Consider the following 16525-nt stretch of genomic DNA (forward strand, 5'->3'; position numbering starts at 1 on the left):
AACCCATAATTAAACCAAGGCACATACAAACATATATACAAAAAAGAGAGAGAGCCATACCTTATTCAAAAAAGAATTTGCCACCTGATTAGGTATATTCACACACATGTTATAGCATTCGGACATGTCAACCCAATACAACTCTCGTAACTCGCATGTATTGAGTTGATCTTCTTTTGATATTTCTGGAAATCTTTCCAATGAAACACATCCTTTAGCATACACATATTCTATATTTGGTGGAAGTTCAAGAATTTCTTGAAGTTGCTTACAATCCACCAATTCAAGCAACCTCAATCGAACAAATCTTTTGATGCACATAGGCAAATTGATAATATCACTTCTTGATAGATCTAACCAAACTAAAGTTGAAAAGCAATTTGGTGTCCCCAGAAAATCTGATTTTGATAAGCACATACAATTACACAGATCCAAACCTTCCAGTGTTGAAAGCCCAATTGAGGAACAACCGTCAACAAAAATGCATGAATTCGCCGAAGGTGTTGATATGAATAATTCTGTTTTTGAAGGAATTTCAGATTCCTTTGTTGGAAACTTAACAAGTTTTGAACAATTTCTGAGAGAGAGAAACTTTAGTTGCTGCAATTGAAGAATGCTACTTGGGAGATGCATAAGGTTTTTTACAATGGTTTAGATATAATTCGAAAAGTCCAGTGAAATATGTTGGAAATAATTTTGATGGTGCACAAATTCCCATTGATATAAAATAAATACAATATGAATATTAACAATAAAATAAATAAAATACAAGAGATGAAAATAGAGTATGGAAAGATCTCATAATGCTATAGAATCACGCAAGAGTGTTGTCCTTAAAGGTTAATTCGTGCCTCCCAGAGTGTATAACTCGGTGTGATCGGATCCTTTGACACGCAACCTCCCAGGATTAGACTATAGCGTCTACCTTCGTTAAGGACGTACTTCCAATAACGAAGACTAGTAGAACAACCCTTTGATCTTCTTGATAAAAAATCGCAAAGAGAAAATAGAAATTGAATAGAATAGAATTCTATGCAATTAGTTTTCTAAAATATGACAAAACTCTTTTATAAAGAAAATGAGTTTGCCTTTTTTTTTCTTTCTTGTTGCAAACTCACTATATGATGGGATTGGGGATGTTTTCTTTCTTTATATAATTAATGACCAAATGGTCATAACACCCAAAAAGGGTAAAACATTTGTTAATAATCAAATTGTCAAACTACAATAAAACTTGTTAAAGACTAACGGTCAAAACGGTAAAAATCAATTAAAACTAATTTTTATATAATAACTCATAACCAAGTAATAAATACAAACGGTCATAAAAATTATATCTCATAACCAAATAATAAATACAAACAGTCATAAAAGTTATATCTCATAACCAAGTAATAAATACAAACGGTTATAAACCAAAATGATTAAAGATGATTTTTATTTCTCATAAAAACTTGTGAAGATATTATCAAATGATAAAACATTTTCAAATGACTGAATAATGAATGTTTGTAACAAATATTACAACAAAATATACAATAGATGAAGGTAGATCTTTTATAGCAGTGAAACTTAATTTAATCCGTCTCAAGCATGCTATTTTACATTTAATGTCAGGAAAGTTTTGAAGGCTTAAGCAACCATCTTGGTAAATCATTTTTAGAGATCTCACCTTGAGGCTTCTTGGCAAGCTAATAAGGTTAGAGCATTTGGAAAATGATAGAATGGTAACTTTATCAAGGAATCCAACAGAGTCATGCACCTTAACTAAACTTTTGCATCCATGAACATGTAATTATTCTAAATTTGTTATCTTTGAAATATCAGGGATTTCTGTTAAGAATTTACAGCTAGAAAATACCACAATCCTCATATTTTGAAAATTTTGTAAAAAGAAAAAAAAATAAATAAAAAATAAATAAAGGAAGGAAAGGGCAGAAATTAACTTTAAAAAAGTTTACAGCATAATTTAAAATAAATAAATATATAAAATAATAATTGTACCTTATATTCATTTCCAAAAATAATAATTGTACCTTGAACACCAAGCATACTTGAAAAAGTCAGCAGAAAAACCATGGGCCTTATTGGCTTTCATGTGAAACAAAGTATCGCTTATTTCTTCTGTAGTAACCTCCTTCTCCAACACAGTTGCCTTATTAGCAGAAATAGCAATAGGAATAAGATGCCTAATTCGAGCTACTTTTACTTCATTAAACTGTATCTGATTAGTCCCTAACAGCTTCTTGTAAAAATTCTCAGCCACCAACTTGATCTATTCAACATCATCCACTCTATTGCCATGCTTATCCCACAAATGAGTAATAGTATTCTTAGCATTCTGGACCTTAAGAGAGTGATGAAAGAAACTGTTATTCTAATCACCCAAATGCAGCCATTGATTCCTAGCCTTCTGCTTCAGGAAAGATTCCTCGGCCTTAGTTATAAAAACATAAGCATGAAGACACTCCCTTTCCTTAAGCAAGCTGTCAGACCTACCAAGAGAAGCAATAACATCTTTTTGAGCTAGATCAAGGTTATTAATTCTTTTCATCTGTCAGGGTGTGAAGAAAGTTGCAATGACCTGTGTGGTTTAAGCTCTGGTGTGCAAATTTTGCTTCAGGATCAGATGCTGTCAAGCATGCATGCAACAGAAGCTTGACAGTCTGTGCGAGTAGGTGAATAATGCTAGGGATCACTCAGGTGGTAGGGGCGAGATGGCATTCGCCAAGAATGTGGAGTCACCGTGTAATGACGCTTTTGGTTCTGATAAGATCACATTCGTTGATTGTGGTTGTTGGTTTTGTGATCAACATCGTGTCCTCTATAATGCGTTGGCGGTAATCTATGAATTTGTAAATGTACTATTAAATTGCAGCTAGTGAATGTCCTTGCTAAATAGCTTGAATTTTCCTTATTGAATCTTAAGTTTGGTTTAAGGGTAGTTCTGTTAGGAAAGCCTCCAGTGGGGAGGAGATGCTCCAATATAAATTGGGTTTCTCAAACGAAGTAGAACCAGAGGAGCGCCGCATGTCTGATTTGTCAGATTAGGCTTCAAGTGTCACATCTACTGCTGACATCTAGGTAATGGGAGGTTCAACAACATTACACTAATTCTGAATTTCCCTATTACAAAATAATCTCATAGTTAATGGTAGTAATTGCATACATGCATTTCGTAAATCAAAGTTCTTAAGCCTAATAGACCAGGTTCGTTGCTTTGGGTGGCAAATGTGCATTATTTTTCTTGGTCATGCATTTCATTTACTCCTATTGGTTCTATTAGTATACCTCATTGTGGTGATGCTGATCAAACAAAGGCTGGTTAAAAAGATAATTGGTGTAACTATATACATATTGTAAATTAGAATGCCATGGTGCATTTTTCTCAGATGAACACCTCAGTAATTGAACAAGACAGTTACAACCTCAAACGCGACAGTGAGGAGAAAGATGCCACCATAAAGGAGCTAACCACTCTACTCCACTCATCTGATGTTGCTAGTTCCAAGGTAATGTTTCAATTATAGTCCCTTTGAATTTTGTCGTTACCAAAAAATTTTCTTTGCTTAATCCATATCCCTTATAACAGAGGATTGCAAAGTTGGAAGACATTATATGTAGGAAAAACACGATTATTACAAGACTAAAGAAGGACATGGTTGTCCTAGAACAAAAGGTAAGAAGCAGGTGGTAGGAATCTAGTGGTTGTAGAGTTTGGAGAGTTCATTGTAGAAAGTAAAAGTAGTATTTGCAATCTCCCTCCATTCCCTTTTTAATTGTTCCCTTTCTAGGTTTTTGTTGTGTATAATGATCTAGTCATATTATGCAGTACCCTTTCACATGAAATGATGGAATGATTGCTTAAAATCTAAAAAGGTCCATCAATTCTGATGGACTTAGTAAAGGGTTTGAATTCCTACTACACATCTGAAATTCAATGTGGATAAGCTTTGCATTTAAAAAAAAATAAAAAAAATAAAAAAATAAAAAGCGGCATGTGCTCTAACTCTACAATGAACAATGTGCAACAATATTTGCTCATGTTTACTTGAAGAATTTCTGAATTTTGTAACCAATAGTATAATTAAAAGCAGGTGGTGCACTTCACTAGACTTCGGAGATCCTTCTTTCCTTCTTCAGACTCAAACTCAAATAGTGAGCAGCGTCCACACATGGCAGAAAATTTCCTATATGATATGGATAGTACTACTAGCCCTTCATCATCTTATTCAGACTCTTCCCCTTTGAATCAACCACACGCTCTTGTTGCTAAAGTTGAGGAAAATTCTGTTAAGAATAGCTACTCTTCTTCTACAAAAAACCAGATGTCAGCGCCAGCAAAACCGATAGGTTCTTTTGTGAGACCAACAGATTGGAGCTCAAAATCTCGATCAATAAGTCCACTTAAGGAAATATCTACAAATTGGAAATCCGATTCAATTCCATCTTTGAGGGAAAAACAAGCTGTTGTTGGAGATTCTTCAAGAAAGAGTAGAAGGTGACATCTAACTGGATCCAAGGATGCAACCCCTCAAAAGAGATGGCTTTAGTAAGTTACATGCAATTTTTACGTACTTGTTCTTAATGATTCCACTACAACAAGCTTTCAAATTTGATTTCAGCATTTAAGGGGAATATACATATACAGGTCGAAGAGTTCTAAATATTTCTGCAATCGGGAGATGCCTTTACATTTCCAAACTGATGCTCGGGAGATATTTGGAACTGACCCTACATATTTATAGGTGCAGACCAGTGGTTTTTTTTTTTTTTTTGTTATCATTTTCCTCTCGATGTTGAATTTATAAATTTTTAGAAATTACAGTACATTAATTTAAGTAAATACAGAACTTGGTCTTATATATTCACTATTGATTATTTCGGGACAACCTTAAGCCAACTAACCTACTTTAGCCATACTCAATTTTGGGAGTATTTTGAATTTCAGACTGCTAAAAAGGGGCCTATTTTTCTTAATCAAGTTTGAAATATGAGCTCTAGGAATACTTTTCCACACCAAACTAGTTTCCCCATGTGCATCAATTGTTCGAAATTTCAAAACACCACATTTGAAGACATAAATTGGAATCACTATTCAATATACATCAAGATTTGAAAAATAAAATAACAAAAATGAAATGTTCCTTAACAAGAAAAAAAATTATCTATCCATTTGGGTGCTTGGAGTTTATCAATATGAAATGCTTGCAGTTAACCAATAACAAAACTAAGAAGCATTAAGGGTACGTACTTACTGAAAAATGTTGGTAGGTTTTAGCATTGGGAGTGATCTGATTGGTTTACTTGTGATTCGCCCATGGTCGATGAACGCTTCTTTTGTTGTGGGTAATCACTGGATTCCAACTTGCAATCATCCTCATCCTCAGCATCACGTTGCCTCTTACATGGTTAAGTAACATCTAATACCCTTTCAATTTCATCAGAATCATCCTCTTCGGCTGAAGATTCTGAATTTCCACTTTCTTCATCACATTCATCCTCTCTGGTTGAAGAGTAAATACATTCATCACTTTTGTCATCGAAAGATTCTGAACAAGAATTAAAATCCACGTGGGTTAAACTTGGATGATCTTTTGCATTCTCTTCATGCTTGTGTATCATATGAACTCCGCAACTTTTAATGAACACATTTGAACTCATTGAAAAACTAACTTGCAGATTGTCATCCTCTAACACGACAGGGTCTAAAACCAAGTACTCTAGCCATACATGATTTGAGCCTTGTAAATTTATAATTCTACATCTAGTCTCAATTTTTATACCTTTACTGTTGATCGCAAAATGAATAGGAAACACTTCTTCGTGTCTGATTCCAAGAATGGGTCCAAAAACTGCACAAACAGCAATTCCTTTGATCTCATCCAAATATGGGAGCCCATTAATATCTATTGCGAACTCATATGAACCCTCCTTACGTTGGCTGAAGCTAAACCAAGCTGGTATCGTATTTCCCGGAAATACGATTCCACCACCAAAATAGTCATTATAAGGTCCCTATTAAACGAATAGCATCATTTTTCAGAAGTAGAACCCATAAACCAAGGCACATAGAAATACGGACAAGAGAGAGAGAGAGAGAGAGAGATACCTTATCCAATAAAGTATTTTCCACCTGATTCCCTATATTCTCAGGCAATTTATAACATTCACACAAGCCAATCCATTTTACCGCTCGCAATCCGCTTGTGTTGAATTGAAGTATTTTTGATAAATCTGGAAAACTTTCCAACGAAACAAATCCATCAGCCGATATTTCTTCTATATTTGGTGGAAGTTCTGGAATTTCTTTAAGCTGCTTGCACTTCTTTAAGCCAAGAAGCTTTAATCTAACAAATCTTTTGATGCATGCAGGCAGTCTAACAATATTAGTCTCATTTAGAAATAAGCGCTCTAAACTAGAAAAACGATGAAGTATCATGAATAATTCTGGTTTTACTAGGCACATACATCCCTCAAGACTCAACAGTTTCAGTGTCGGAAACCCAATTGAGGAACAACCATCATCGAAAATGCAAGCATTCACTGGAGGAGGTGATGCAAATAATTTTGTACTTGATGAAATTTCAGATTCCTCTGTGGACACAACTGAGAGCATGGATTCTCTTTCATCCCTCACCTTTGTTGGAAGCTTATCAACTTTTGAACACCTTCCGTGACCAACAATATTTAGATGCTGCAACTGAAGACTACTTGGAAGATGTATAAGGTTTTCGCAAACTATGATAAATAGCACGGAAAGTCCAGTGAAATATGCAATGGATGAAGGTAGTTCTTTTATAGCACTGCACCTTACCATAAGTGTTCTCAAGCGTTCCATTTTACACTCAATTTCTGGAAAGTTCGCAAGCCTTGCACAAAATTCAAATCCAAGAGTTTCAAGAGATCTCAACTTGAGGCTTTTTGGCAATGTTATAAGGTTAGAGCATCTAGAAAAATACAGAATGGTAAGCTTATCAAGGAATCCAACTGAGTCATGAACCTTAACTAAACTTTTGCACTCAAAAATACGTATTTTTTGTAGATTTGGAATTCTTGAAATATCAGGAATTTTAGTTAAGTTTTCAAGTCCAGTGAGTTCCATAATACTCAGGTTTGGTAAATTCTGCAAAGTATAAAAAATAAAAAGAAAAAGAAAAAAAGTAAAAAATAAAAAAAGAGAATGAAATAAGCTTCAAAAAAGTTTACAACATAATTCTAAAGAAAAAATATTAAAAATAACAATCCTACCTAAAATCCTTCCTTGAGTCCTTTGAAGAGGCCATTATGCATTCTTAGAATAGTGAGTTTCCATCCATGGAAATTGGATGGCAGAGATTATAAAGGACATTCAGTCCAATCAAGCACTCTTAACTCATTAGGGAGATAAGTAAGCTCTTCAGAAAATTCTGCATTACGACATATAAAATATCTAAGTCTTTTCATGTTCTCAAAGGTATTGGATCTCCACTGCATCAAGTCTCGTTCCGGCAAGTCCACTAATATGCCTTTAATATTTTCTATTCCCTACTAAGACAATGCATAAGTGTGTCAACAAAATCAAGACATGAAGTTCTCCATATTTTATTACTTGCTAGAATTATAATAAATTCTTATATATATATATATATATATATATATATATATATATATATATATATATATGACTGATAGAATTATGATTTTATTCTTATATATACACATTATTTTATGAAAATGATCTGGCAAACTATGTTGCTTTTATTTTTTATTTTTTTATTTTTAAAGATTATCGTAAGAGATAATTTGCTTTTATTATTAGAATGTCTCAAAGCAAGTGATCAAATTCAAGATGTCAAAATTGTTTTTTTTTTTATTTTCTCATATTTACTTATTACTCTAACTTATAATATAAAAAGTACAATACTCATAAAAAGTATTTCTATATTTATAAAATAAAAAGTATAGTACTCATAAAAACTATATCTATCTTTGAAATAGAGTAAAAGACAATTTCATTGATGATTTATTTATTCTTTTGGACTTAAGTACATCCAAATACTTAGTTTTGAGATGGATGGTGCATGTATATGTGTGGGTGCAAGTATGTGGATATTTTTTTATCAATTTTTGCAAAATATAAATTTAAAAGGGTGTTTTTATGAGTCTTACCACATTTTCTTCTAGTACATAACGAACATCTTCATGATACCATAACCTACTGCCTTGGCCAAGTTCGTTGGGTGACTCTTGACGAACTATTTCTCTACCCATATCTTGTAATAAGTCATGCATGAACAAATCACCATACTTAATAGTTATGAGAGACTTATCAATAAGTACTCCGATACCACTATCTGGAGATAAACTGCAACTGTTTAGTATATGAGCGACATATTTAGCATCCTCTCCTTTGAAGAAACAAGCAATGTCAAGGAAAATATTTTTCACATTTTCCTCCAATCCATCATAACTTATTTTAAGAACATCATAAATTCCTGTGTGAGGATTTCCTTTGTACTTTTCCAATTCACTTTTCCAAATGATTTATGCCTTTTCTATATAGATTTGAGCCTACCACTCTTAAAGCTAGTGGGTTGCCCCCAGCATAACGTAATGCATGTTTTGTGAGATCCACAAAATCGTCATTAGGTTTGTCACTATGGAAGGTGTATCGACTAAATACCTTAAGAGCTTCATAGTCCTGCAATTCATTCATTTTGTGTCTTAAATCAACTCCATGCATAGCTAACAAATGCTCATCTCTAGTTGTTATGATGATTCTACTTTCCAAACCAAACCAATCAAGTTCTCAAGATAATGTTTCTAATTGGATCAATTCATCCACATCATCGAGAACTAAAAGAACCTTTTTCATGTAAAGCCTTTTCTTTATGACATCTTTTCCTAGATTAACAGTGTGAACCTTCAAATTTGAGTCACGTAGGATTTGAGAAAGAAGTTTCTCTTGCAGCATGACTAGACCATACTCTTGTTTTGAATTTTCTCTAACATTTTCAAGAAAACACTTATCTTCAAATTGATGAGCAATCGAGTTATAGATCGCTTCAGCGATAGTTGTCTTACCAATTCCACCAACTCCAAAGATTCTACCATTCGTTTGTCACTCATTCCAATACCTAAAAGTGCATTGATGTCTTCAACGGGAGACTCTATTCCAACTGGATAATTGGCAGGGACGTTGAAGCATGTAGGACTTACCATTTTTGAGACCACTCGAACAATTTTGTTTATAAATTCAAATTCATTCCTACAAATGCAAAATATTCAAAAAAAAAAAAAAAATCCGAACACACATTAAATGAGTTGGAGTAGTCACATGAAAAGATACAGGAGCATGATTTACATACATTTTTTTCTTCTTCTTTGTAACAAATGAAAATGGTAGGCAACAAGATATGATTTAATCCTTCCTTCCACAAATCTCAATCCTCCTATTGATTGATCACATGTCCTCCCGTAAATAGACTCATACTTTTCAGTCTTTTTTATTTTTTATTATTATTTTTTTTTTTTTTTGTCATTCTCAAATTTGGTTTTGCCTTATTGATATCAAGAGTATTTTTTGCATTTTATTCTAAAATGTAACTGCATTTGTTCTAATTTTCTTTTTTATTTATCAGAAGGGGTTGTTTTTGTTTAAAATGTTTAATTTTTAGTAAAGTGGATAATTGTTTCATCTTGCGTCATTCAATAATAATTATTTGTTGACGTGGGTGACTTATAACCCATCATCATCATTGTGGGTCCTACAACATTTGAGTAATGCTAAAAGGCCTACTTGTGCCCTACTTAGAATGATGTGGCTATTAAAATCACCATTGGACTTGTGATTGATCATTATTGGATTTTGATCAAATAGTAATTTTAATAGCCACATCATTCTTAGTAAGACACAAATAGGCCTTTTAGAATTGCTCTACAACATTTAGTGTTAGTTTTTTGCTTTGTGTGGTAACCGACTATCTTTCCTTTCCTTGTGGGTTTTGGAGACAAATATTCTAAGTTTGACTTGGACTTGGAATAGGAGTTCTACTTGTAAAAGGATTGCCCAAACCGACCTTAGCTTCTATATAAAGGAACCAGCCCAAATGTTTTCAATGTGTAGTGCGCTGAACAGCTAGCAAGGTTTTGTAGTGGCTTTGTAGTGTTGCGGTGCAATACGCATCACAGAGCTGCACAAAGAAGAGGATAAAAGGTGGGCAGCTGTGTGTGATAAGAGAGGGGCGCCAACTGCTTTCTTCTTGCTTTTGGAGGAGCCAAAATAAGAGAGAAAAAGAAAATGTGCTACTATGGAGGGAGAAAAAGAAATACAGACCAACCACCGTCCAATCCCAGCAAAAGAAGAGTTTGTATTTTTGTCTTTTGTTTTCTCCTCTGAAAATAATCTCTATTGTGTGATAGTGAGATTTAGGTGTATTGGAGTTTTGGGTATGAGTGACTTTCTCTCTACTATATTTTTTTACTCCATCTTTCATAGTGAATTTCTTCGTGATCCCCTTCGTCAGTGGACGTAGCTCACATTGAGAGAACCACTTAAATCTTGGTGTTATCTTGTGTGTGATTGTTCTTGCCTTATTTAGCCGTAATTGTGATCATGTGTGTTTTCGCACAAGAAGTGGTATCAAAGCTCAAGTTCAAGAAATCAAATTGATGTCAAATATGGCAAGTACCAAGTTTGAAGTGGAAAAGTTTAATGGGAAGAAAAATTTCTTTCATTGGTAGAGAAGGATAAAGGATTTGCTGATTCAGCAAAGAGTTCACAAGGCGTTATTGGGAAAGGCAAAGAAACCCGAAAAGATGGAGAATGATATTTGGAAAGAGATGGATACATAGGCTGCCAGTGCGATCCGTCTTAATTTGTTAGATGAAGTCATTCACAATGTGATTGATGAATAAAATGCAGAATTAATTTGGCAGAAATTAGAGAGTCTATATATGGCGAAAAATTTGACGAATAAGCTGTAGTTGAAGAAGCAGCTATATGGTTTACACTAACTAAATTTGTTGGAGCACCTCAACAAATTCAACATGTTAAATACACAGTTGTTGAATTATGGAGTGAATATTAGAGAAGAAGATAAATCGATACTTCTGTTGGCATTGCTTCCTCTTCTTATGATCACCTGGATACGACATTGTTATATGGGAAAGAGACTCTAGCGTTTGAAGAGGTGACAGAATCTCTCTTGTCACATGAAACGCGGAGGAAACCTGTCAATGATCAGGCTGATGGGCTTGTGGCATGGTTTGAGCCAAAGTGCGGAAGAGATAAGTTTAAGGGGAAGAATGACAGAGGTAAACAATATCAATCTATGTCACGATCGGCACAGAGTGGAGAATCTTGGTCAGATGCAAAAGATGTGGAGTGCTATTATTGTCATAAGAAACGGCACTACATAAAATTCTGCAGGCTGATGAAACAAGACCTTGAAGATAAGAAGAATCGGAAAGGTTCCTCAGATTTAGTTAGTGTGGCCGATGCGGCTACAATGCTAATGGGCAATGATGCAAAGTGTAAGGCTATTGGACTAGGTACCTTAAAAGTCAGGATGTTTGATGGGATTGTCAGGATACTCACTAATGTTAGATATGTTCCCGACCTTAAGAAAAATTTGATCTCATTCGGCACATTAGATTCTTTGGGCTATGGTTATTCAGCCAAAAATGGAGTTATGAAAATAACTAAAGGTGTTATGGTGATAATGAAGGGTAAGAAAATTGACAATTTGTATAAGTTACTCAGAGACACAGTTATAAGTGGAGCTGCAGTGTCCACCTCGGCAGAGCCAAATAAATATAACACAATTTTGTGGCATATGAGACTTGGTCATTTAGGCGAGTGTAGTATGTTTGAGCTTCACAAGAGGAATTTGTTGAAAGGTGTGAAGTCATGTAAATTGGGTTTCTACAAATACTGTCTGTATGGGAAGCAATGACGAGTCAGCTCTAAGGTAGCGTCTCATACAAGTAAAGGTGTTCTTGACTACGTTCACTCAGATGTTTGGGGACCAGTGGCGATGCCATCAAACGGAGGTGCACATTATTTTGTCAGTTTTATTGATGATTTCTCAAGAAAGGTCTGGGTGTACTTTATGAAGCACAAGTCATAGGTTTTCACCATCTTCAAGCAGTGGAAGGCGTAGGTAGAAAATTAGACTGGAAGAAGAGTGAAGTATCTGAGATCCGACAATGGGTTAGAATACAAAGACACTGCATTCTTGGAATTCTGCAAAACAAAAGGCATTACTCATCACTTCACAGTGAGAGGGACTCCACAGTAGAACGAAGTTGCTGAAAGGATGAACAGAACACTGTTAGAAAAAGGCGAGATGTATGAGGTTGAGTACAGGATTGCCAGAGAGTTTATGGGCTGAGACAGTTAATTATGAATGCTTCGTCACCAACCGATCTCCAGCTGTTAGGATTGACTTCAAGGTTCCATAGGAAGTATGGTCAGGTAAACTGGTTGATTATTCTATGTTGAGAATATTTTGTTGTTCGACATACGTTCATGTGCAGAGTGTAGAACGATCAAAATTACATTCAAAGTCAAGAAAGTGTATTTGTCTAGGTTTGGAATCTGGTGTTAAAGGCTATAGGCTCTCGGATCCAGTCTCAAAGAAGAAGATTGCTAGTAGAGACGTGGTATTTGATGAGGCCTATATGTTAAGAAAGGGTGAGAATGTGAACAACGTGGATCCGAGAAAGGGAAACAGGTCGTGGAGGTGGAGCTTGATGAACAACGTTCACTCACGGACATATGTATGACGAAGAATCATCAAGAGATTCAGAGCACCAAGAAGAGCCTTATTCTTTAGCTAAAGGCAGAGAGAAATGTGATCAAAAAGCACCAGAGAGGTATGGATTTGAGGACATGGTTTCCTTTGCTCTAATAGCAAGTAGTAGAGACTCATCATCTATTCAGAATGGCATGCTGATAGAGGTGGAGTTACTATAGAAATGTAAAGCTTGGGAATCGACAGCATTGATCAAGGCAAAGAAGGCTAAAGGGTACAGATGGGTCTACATGAAGAAAAAGCCAACAGGGAAAGCTGTGTGACCAAGAGGACTGTCAAAGAAGCATGATAGTCTGTCTCAACCAGGTCCTATGCTCAAGTTCAAGAGGTGCTTGGACTTGAGTGTCACTTGTGGAATGTGATAACCCTTAGGGGCTCGGGCTGAGGCATCAGAAGGAAATTCGTATTGTTGCGACTTGATGAGTTTCAAGTCAAGGTAGAAATTGTTGACGTGGGTGACTTATAACCCATCATCATCATTGTGGGTCCTACAACAATTAGTGTTGGTTTTTTGCTTTGTGTGGTAGCTAACTATCTTTCATTTCCTTGTGGGTTTTGGAGATAAATATTCCAAGTTTGACTGGGACTTGGAATAGGAGTTCTTCTTGTAAAATGATTGCCCAAACCGACCTTAGCTTCTATATAAAGGAATCAGCCCATGTGTTTTCAATGTGTAGTGCGCCGAACAGTTAGCAAGGTTTCGTAGTGGCTTTGTAGTGTTGCGGTGCAATATGCATCATAGAATTGCACAAAGAAGATGATAAAAGGTGGGCTGCTGTGTGTGATAAAAGAGGTGCGCCGATTGTTTTCTTCTTGATTTTGGAGGAGCCAAAATAAGCGAGAAAAAGAAATAGAAACCAACCACCATCCAATCCCAGCAAAAGAAGAGTTTCAATTCCTGTCTTTTGTTTTCTCTTTTGAAAATAATCTATATTGTGTGATAGTGAGATTTGGGTGTATTAGAGTTTTGGGTCTGAGTGATTTTATCTCTATTATATTTTTGTACTCCATCTTCCTTAGTGAATTTTTTCATAATCGCCTCCACCAGTGGACGTACCTCACATTGAGGAAACTACTAAAATCTTAGTGTTAGTTTGTGTGTGATTGTTCTCGCCTTATTTAACCGTAATTGTGATCTTGTGTTTTTTGCACAACATTAAGTATTACATTCAGGTAGATCCTGCTATTTGAAATGGGTGCTAAGAACTTGTATTATGAAGTGTTAAGTCCCATATGATTGTTGTACTAAAACAGAAATTATATTAGATTATGTAAAATGACTTTTATGTTATATTAAATCAAGGTTAATTAGGAAATCTTATTAAAGGCGGAGAGGAGGGTGCAGGCCCAGAGTGACCTTTTTCTTTATGTTTTTTAGTTTTGTCTTTATTCATTGCCGCATGACATTTTCGTGTTAAAAAATTAATTGTAATACCAATTTTTAACAAGTTGGAGCTTTTGCATTTAGTGCTTAAATTTGTGAGTTCATTAATTTATTTCAAATAGTGTAAACCACCCAATAATTTAGACTGAAAAAAATCAATTCATCTTTCATTTTCCTGACAATGCTTTCATTCATCTTGATATAGACGTAAAAAAAATGACATCTTAGTTTCAAAATATATGTGCTTCGTATAACTTAAGGAAAACTTAATATTTAGGGTTAAATATCTTTCCTGTGCTTGTGGTTTACACCAAAATTAAATAGTCACTTGGATTTTCAAAAATATCCCAAATAGTACATGTGATAAGCAAATAAACTCACTTAGTACTTCCATCAAGAAGAATAAGAGAAGCAGAAGAAAAGAAAAAAAAAAAAAAAAAAAAAAAAAAAAAAGAGAAGAGAAGATAAGAAGATTTTTTGGGTTTTTGAAGATTTGTTGGGTATGATGTTTGGGTTTTTTATTTTTTTATTTGGGTTTTTTATTTTTTGAAGATTTTTTCGGTTTGGGTTTTGGTTTTTGAAAATGGAGATAAAAAAGAAGAGAGAGAGAGTGAGAAAATGAAGAAAAGGAAGAGCTGGCCGGCTGGAGAAAAGAAGAGAGAGAAAGAGAAAATTGAGAAAAGAAGAGAGGCCAGTGCCGTACGTGCAGAGAAACGTTCTTTGCACCACTCAAGTGGTGCAGAAAAATTACAAAAGAAAATAATAATAATTTAAATTAATAAATTTTTTAATTGAAAAAAAAAATTCCAGAAAAAATTTTTTAAAAAAAAAAATTATTTTTTTTAATTAATTTTTAAATTTCCTGACGTGTTATATTTTAACATGTCAATAAATTTTGACACGTCAAAAAATTCTAACGTGCTAAACAATAACACGTCAGAAAAAAAAATAAATAAAAAAATTTACTGACTCCTATTTACCTGACATTCAACACAAGTCAGAAAAGTTTTCTGACGTGTCAGACACCTTGACACGTCAGAAAACTCCAGTGAGAAAAAAATTATTTTTTTTTGTAGTGAATTTGGTCATGTGGAAAACGATTGGAGTGGGTAAACAAAGAGGAGGCTTGTTTTACTTAATGCAGTCAACAAGCAAGTCTTCCGCACAGCCTAGAGTACCTTTTGTTTCTCTCAAAGATACTACTACAGATTTATGGCATTATAGGCCAGGTCACTTTATCCTAGACTAAAATTATTACACAGTTTAGTTCATTCCATTTCAACTAATTCTAATAACATTTGTACTGTTTGTCCTTTGGCAAAACAAAAACATCTACCTTTCCCAATTAGCAATAAAATTTCTAATGCTCCTTTTGATCTTGTCCATGTTGATATTTGGGGACCGTTTTCTAAACAATCTACTAATGGTTCACACTATTTTCTTACTATTGTGGATGATTTCAGTAGATATACATGGGTTCATCTCATGCATCTAAAGTCTCAAATTAAGGACCTTGTTCAATCTTTCTTTAAACTTGTTGCAACACAATTTAATCTCAAGATTAAAACCTTGAGATCTGATAATGGTGTAAAATTTCACATGGATGATTTTTTCTCTTCTCAAGGTACTTTACATCAACATAGTTGTGTAGAAACACCTCAACAAAACTCCATTGTGGAAAGAAAACATCAACATCTTCTTAATGTTGCAAGAGCTCTAAAATTTCAATCCAATTTGTCTCTTAAACTTTGGGGAGATTATATTCTAACTACAACTCACTTGATTAATAGAATTCATTCACCTCTATTGTCAAATAAATCACCTCATGAGTTATTGTTTTCTGCACTTCCCACATATTCCCATCTTAAGGTTTTTGGTTGTTTAGCTTTTGCCTCCACACTCTCCCGGGATAGAACCAAGTTTGACCCTAGAGCTATTCCTTGTGTCTTCCTAGGATATCCCCATGGTATGAAAGCCTATAAGATATTCAATATTCATACTAACTCCATCTTTATATCCAGGAATGTCATTTTCCATGAAAATATATTTCCATTTCCATCTAATGCTTTTCACTTTGATTCAAATGGAAACTTTTTTCAACCTAACGAATTTTTACATCATTCTACTTCCTCATCTAATCCTGTCTATCATAATGTTGATTCTTATCCTAATTCACCTCTATCTACCCCTCATATAGAAATAGAGCAGCAATTGTATGATGATCATTCCACAGCCTCCATAGTCCATCATGAAACTTCTTCTCATGATATTTCTAATCATCATTCACCTCCTTCTGCCAATAGTAATCCTGATGTCCACACTCCACATTCATCTTCTATTC

At 34.5% G+C, this 16525-nt stretch overlaps 2 pseudogenes; one reads left to right on the forward strand and one right to left on the reverse strand.

Annotated features, from left to right (window-relative positions):
- The first annotated feature begins 2317 nt into the window (after positions 1-2317).
- On the forward strand, positions 2318-4553 carry LOC132162915 (uncharacterized; annotated as a pseudogene).
- An 859-nt stretch (positions 4554-5412) lies between these two features.
- LOC132162916 (TMV resistance protein N-like) lies at positions 5413-9204 on the reverse strand (annotated as a pseudogene).
- Between the last annotated feature and the right edge of the window lie 7321 nt (positions 9205-16525).

This window comes from Corylus avellana, chromosome 8, assembly GCF_965113065.1.
Source record: "Corylus avellana chromosome 8, dhCorAvel1.hap1.2, whole genome shotgun sequence".
NCBI classification, from domain to species: Eukaryota; Viridiplantae; Streptophyta; class Magnoliopsida; order Fagales; family Betulaceae; genus Corylus; species Corylus avellana.